Raw genomic sequence first — 6,773 nt, 5'->3', positions numbered from 1 at the left:
AAAAAGCCTATGTCATAGCTACAGTACTAAGCCATATAAGACATTCGATACATTTTTCCACTGTTTACAAGAAAACCCGAGCAAGAGAACATGAATGAGTCAGGACAAAACCATCATTACTGTAGAAAAGCAATTTAGGTGAATTACTTTTAAAGAATTCTATAAGGAATAAAACAACTAAAGAACAAAATTTTATAAAGTGAATTTCTGACTGATGTAGATGGGTTAATAAAGTCAGTTTTGCATTTTAAGAACACATACTTAGGTACCAGCTAAGATAATTGCTTCCTTCACATGGAAGTACTACTAAACCAGGGGCTTGGATTACACTTAATGTTGAAAAGCTTTTTTCCCAAGTAACCAGACCCTGAAGAAAGGATAAGATTTTGAGTGTTAGTCAAATTCTTCCAAACTTATACCGTAACTTGCTAGACCAGGCCAGGTATATTTGGGTATGTAAATAATTCACATGTATTCATTCTTATTCTAAAGGCAGCAATCTATATAATGAACAGGTCTAAGAGTCCAAATTGTTCTTAGAAAAGAATATAGCAATGATCAGTCAAGGACAGAAAACAGATGACATTCTCAAACAGGATAGTTTGAGAAGAATGTGATAAAGGGAGTATTTATAGAGTTATGAGAAAGGAGAAGGAAAATCATAAGAGATTATGCAGTGCCGTAATCTAGAGCTTGTAAAAGAGGAGACAGTTACCTCCTGTAGGCCCGAAAGCCTATCTCCTACCCATGTCCCCCATTAGCTGAGCTCATCTGGACCCAGAGGATGCGTGAGCCTGTGCATGCAACTGTGTGGGTCAGCCTTGCTACACAGAGCAGACTGAAGGGTGAGCTTTGGATCTGCAGACTCCAGCAGAGAGTTTTCAGCACACAGATTTTTTTCAATAATAATTCTATTTCATTCAATATGCACAGGAAGATCTCATCAGCATTTAATTAAGCTGTGGAACTTAAAAAACATGAGGTAGTTTTGGGGACCAGTTAGGAAGCTTGGATCTGCTGTCTTTTCTATGTCTTCATATTGACTTGAAACTTGGCTCAAACTCCATGAGATATAAGGAATAAAAAGCTGTTAGGACTGAATATGAATTAGTGTTTCTCTAGAGACTTCCTAACCCAGGATGCTATGAATGTGGGCTTATGTTCAATCTTTAAAGTTTCAAGGTTGTGGATAAACAATTTCTTAAGACAGCTCTGAGTGCCTGGAACTTTGGGGATGGAATATGACATTGACTGATACACCATGTTGTTTGTTTACATGAATTTATTTTTTTTCTAAAATTTTGGTTCATTTCAGTTATATGCCGCTTATTATGCTGTTTTATTCCATACTGACCAAGCTTACCCACTTACACAGTTGCACCAATGCAGAATGGAATCATCACTTTTCTAAGCAGATGGTGGTGAAATGGCTGAAAATAATAGGCTTCAGTGTCTTTAGATACCTTAGGAACATTGTAAAGCACTTTGGAAAACCGTAATTCCAATGACTCAATCCATCTCAAGTTGGTTTACTGTGGATTTCCACTTTCTTTTCTTCAGTATAATGTAAATGATGCTGACTCCCTAAAATCAGCTTTCTTCATCTCTAAAGTGAGATTAATACTCTTTATCACCTGCTTCTTTAAACTAGTCTCTGCAGCCAATGCCATGGAGTGAGGGGCAAGGGTTCACAGTTGTTGCAGATAATTCATTGCATCAAATGTTTGCACTGACTTAGTTATGCAGATTGGATTCAGACCCACCTGCCCTCCACTCCTAACTTCCTTCCCTCCCCTACTTTTATATTACATTAAGCTGTACTAGTATTATTTGTAGATCAAGTGTTTAGGTGCTAATGGCAGGCTATGAGAGGGGATATAAAAGAAAAAAAAGCCATGGGCGAAAAAAAAAACCCCAAAACAAAAAGCCATAATCTGATGTGCTTGCAAGTTTATCACACTTTATGAGTTATAGAAAAAATACAAAATAGTTGATTCACTGAGCATCAAGAGGGGATCTCTGAGCTTTTAAAGCTCCAGGTAAATAAGTCCTTTCCTGGCCATCACATTTTCAGGAGTGGAAAGGGTATCTTAGTACTCTGAGTATTTCTGGCATCAGCCTCATCTCTCCTCTTCCCTTAGTTCTCAAAGCCTTGAAATCCTTTCTTCTTTGAACCCGATAGGACAAATCTCATCATGAAATTTCCCTCTGCTCCTGTCTACCCAGAGCCTTCCTTCTTTAGGCACAAAAACTCTGATCCTCATGCAGCTGCACAGCATTGGGGAACCCCTGATTTTATTTTCTCCAAGTTACGTTATGGAGACTATATTATATTCTTTTACTTATTTGTTTGTTTGCATTTCTTTTCCTAGAAAGTAAACTCTATGAAGGTTAGGAATTTTACTGTCTTGCTCATTGGGATACCCCTAGTGCCTAGAACAGAGCTTGGCATACAATAGAGCTCAGAATATCTCTGTTGAATGAATAAGCATATGAGGGTACTTCAAAAAGTTTGTGGAAAAATACAATTAAAAGATAATGCAAATCCTTTCGTGAACTTTCTGAAGTACCCTTGTGTGTATGTATGTATCCACCAAGAGGGCTATTTTTCAAAGTTGTCATCTTAAGAAGGTATACACTTAGTCCAATGGTGGAAACTTTGTTTAAAAATATTTAGATTAGAATTTTAAAATGTCAAGTGTCTAATACTATTTGGCTTTGATCATGTAAGGCAGTTTCTAATTTTATGCACCCAGATCTACCCACTTGGGATTTGAAGGGGCTGAGGACTATCCAGTGGTAATTCAGCCTGCCCCACTTTCCCCCATCTCATTTGTGAAGAACCAGTTAAGGTACTTGATGGCGAGAGCCAGGGGGTGGGAATCTCAAGGAGGTTCCTATTCCTGGCCCCACAACTTGATTTGTATGACCTTGGGTACATCATTTAGCCCCTGGGCCAGATGTAAAAGAAAGAAATAATGTTTGCCTCTTGGAAATGCTATGATTTCTTTGATAGTCACAGAGGAAAGTTTCCATGTATAAATGGGTTACAGTATTTGTTTTCTCAAGAATTTGACATGGCTAGTCTCTTGAGAAATGGGTGTATAGACAGTTATGGTCTAAAAATAACCTCTGAGTTATTTTCACTTTGTTCATGGTGAAATTTCACATCCATTTTTAAGACACAAGACAATGAAGATTTAACACCATTGCCACTGGAAGAAACTCTAGGCTTAGAGGAGAAAGGAAGCCATATAATGGGCTAGGTACCTTGTTTTTTAGGTGTAAGAATGAGAAAAGTGATTTCATGGTTGTAATAACTTTTTAATTTACTTTAGAAGAGTCCAGACCTTAGAGTGTTGTACCCAATTACTAGCACATATAGGTTAATACATGATTAACCCCATGGTGACTTCTGGTGACAAATAATGCTGACCACAAAATATGAATTATTACATAATCAGACATACAAAATAACTCATAGAATACAGCAAATTGTATACTTATCAAAACTGATTGGCTAAATTTTAGTAAAAAGCTTCTGCAGTATTATATATACACTAGATTGATTATTTAATTTCTCTCAACTTTAGTCTTCCAATTAGAGAAATGGCTTATTCAGTATTTCTCATATCTGTTGTGTGTATGTATATGTATACACACACTTCTCACACACATATTAATCCAATAACTTTTTAGGAAATAAATAATAGAAATGAGAAACACAACTTGTATATGATAAAAGCACTAATAGCTGTTATTTATTGAGTGCTTACTGTGTGATAGTCTCTGTGCTAAACATTTTACCCATTATTTCATTTAAGCCCCTCAATAAATATATATGAGGTATGCACAGTTGTTATCACCCCAAGTTTGCAGGTGAAGAAATAGGCTTAGAGAGGTTAATTAACTTACACAAGGTCACACAGCTGGTAAGTGGTAGAACAGGGTTGAGACCAAGACAGCATGGCTCTAGATCACTCTTCTATAAAGTGAGCATATACTAATAACTTTACTATACAAAGTAGTAACTTATAAGCAGTGATTTAAGGACAAAGTTTATCATTTCAGTCTTACTGAGCCAGATTTCCTCACAGCCTTGGTTTCCAGTGGTCAGTACACATAGCTGGCACCTAAAGCCAGTCCTGCCAATGCCCAGGCCCAGGGAGGGCTGAGCAAGCCAGTAGCCTTAGTTAGCCAGCAGGCCATAGCTTTCCCTCTCACCTATTGGCAAGAGAATTGAGAAGCAATTGGGCCTGAGCAGCTCTGGCTTGGAATCCTCAGAGGGTGTGTGACCAGGAGTAGCAGAGAATTGTTGTTCACTCCGTGTAACGGCCTGTTCTCCCAGGGGAGCTCAGGCTGCCCTTTGTTTCTGAAATAACTTTCTGGAAGGGTTTGTTTGCCATTAGCTGTGATGGCAGCACACAGCTTAAAGGGCAAGTCACTTTTTGTAATCCTCAATCTGAATGTAGAAGATGATAGGGAAGAGTGTGAGCTGTGTAGTGTAAATGATTCTAAATTACGCTCCCCAGAACTCTCGTGAGGGGCAGGCTCTGAACTTCTCCTTCTTGCCTCAACCTTGTAATAACTCTTCTAAATAATGCCCACTTTGGGATTCTATGTGAGATTTCATGTGCATAACATACTCCCTGATCAAACACACTTGTAGTCATTAGTGCGGCATGGAGGCAGATTCATTACTACATCAGAGAAAAAATGCGCTCTGAGATCCATTTTATTATTGCATCCTTTCAAAGATTCTTGAAAGAGTCACAGGAAGGATATAATTACAAGACATTAAAATATGCACTTTTGCAACTGACAGATATTTACTTTTTATTTATTTATTTATTTATTATGAATATTCATGAGATACAAAGCTGATTGTCCCCCCTCCTGGCCATGATGTGGGGGCCAGATTCACACTGGGGGCATATCCATTACCAGAAATTACTTTTGTACCTTTGTCCCCTCCAAATTATCCCCCAACCTCCCTCCCCTTCCCCCTCTCCCCTCAACTCCAATTTGTAGCCCTAGGAATGTTCCCTCCGTCTGTTGGATCACGGCACTACTGTGGTCTTTCCTGCCTTCCTTTCTCTCTTAGCTCCCACACGAGAGATATTTACTTTATATATTTTTCTTGTTAGGATAGTAAAAAGAAAAAAGATTTGAAGACAAGGCATTTAGAATGATATTTTAAAAAAGGAATTCCTTTAGAGAAAAGGAACCTGTCATCACTTGGTGTAAATGAAAAGACTTTGGCTCTTATTCCAGAAAAAGGATCATGCATGGAAAACCCCCAGTTAAAAGGTCACTTGTAAATGAAACTGAAAGAATAAAACAAGTTGAGAGAGAGAGAGAGCCAAACAAATATTCTGCAGGCTGAAAAGGAATGTGATGCTTTTCTAAAGCGTTATCTTTGGGAAAGTTATGAAGTCATTTGTCACTTGATCTAAATTATTTGATCTTCTGTGCAGAAAACAAAACTACATATCACTTAAGAACTTTGGGGAGAATGATGCTAGCCCTACAAGGAGAGAATCCTTTTTTAGTCAGTGTGTGTGTGTGTGTGTCCCTTAAAGAGGAATTTTTATTGTTGGAGAAAATGTTCCATTAACATTTTACATAAAGTTGCCTTCATAGTGGGTCTTAGAAGTGGGGGCTACCTAACGTTGTTAAGGTTGGCTTTGAGTATTTTCTTTTCTAATTTGTCAGTAGGGATTATTTCATCTTCTGGGGTCACAGAAGACCTGGGGAGATGATTTGTATGTGTTTGAAAGGGAGTTTGTTATCTTAGTATAGTCTCAGCGACAAAAGGAATATTTTCCTGGGTTCTCTTGTGATGAGGATTGGTTTTGCAAGTTCACTTACATACTGGAGTAATTCTGGTATCATAATTGTCTGCTGGTGCTTTTACCATTACACTACTTATAAGCTCTCCCCTGCATTACCCACAGCGGAAGCTTGGCAACTGTTTCTTGGACTCCCTTGCTTAGCAGAGTCCCAAACTGGCAGGGCTTTGTCAACGAGATGCTGTTATATGGGACTGAAAGGTGGAAGGGGGGCAGACCTCCTTTTTCTTCTTCCCTATCGGTGGTAGTGGACAAATGGATAGGCTTCCCATCTGTTGTGAGTGGTTGCTGTTTCACACATTTCGTAGCTGTGAGAAGCTGAGAAGTTGGCAGCAGCCACTTGCATGGTTCTAATTTTGGGAGTAAGCAATTTTCTTTGTGTTTGTGGCCACAAACTTGAAACATATGGCAACTCTTCCTAACTTTTGCTCCTTCAGTCTTTCCAACAGCTTTATAAACACCTTAAATCAATCCGTTTCTGATACATTAGTCAGGTTTCTCCAGGGAGACAGAACCACTAGAATGTATCTATCTATCTATCTATCTATCTATCTATCTATCTATCTATCTATCTATCTATCTATCTATCTATCTATCTATCTATCTATCTATCTATCATCTATCTATCTATCTGTATCTATCTAAACAACACTGTGTGTTGCTTAACGACAGTGATACGCTCTGAGAAATGCATTGTTAGGCTATTTTGACATTGCACAAACATCATAGAGTGTACTTTCACAAACCTAGATGGTATAGCCTACTACACACCTAGGCTACATGGTATAGTCATTACGGTCTTATGTGACCACTGTCATATGTGCAGTTTGTCATTGAGTGAAGCATTGTTATGCAGTGCATGACTGATTAGATATAGATAGATATAGAAATATAGATATATGAGAGGGAATTTATTAGGTG

The sequence above is a fragment of the Cynocephalus volans genome, chromosome 1, assembly GCF_027409185.1.
Source record: "Cynocephalus volans isolate mCynVol1 chromosome 1, mCynVol1.pri, whole genome shotgun sequence".
NCBI classification, from domain to species: domain Eukaryota; kingdom Metazoa; phylum Chordata; class Mammalia; order Dermoptera; family Cynocephalidae; genus Cynocephalus; species Cynocephalus volans.
This window is presented reverse-complemented; position numbering follows the sequence as displayed.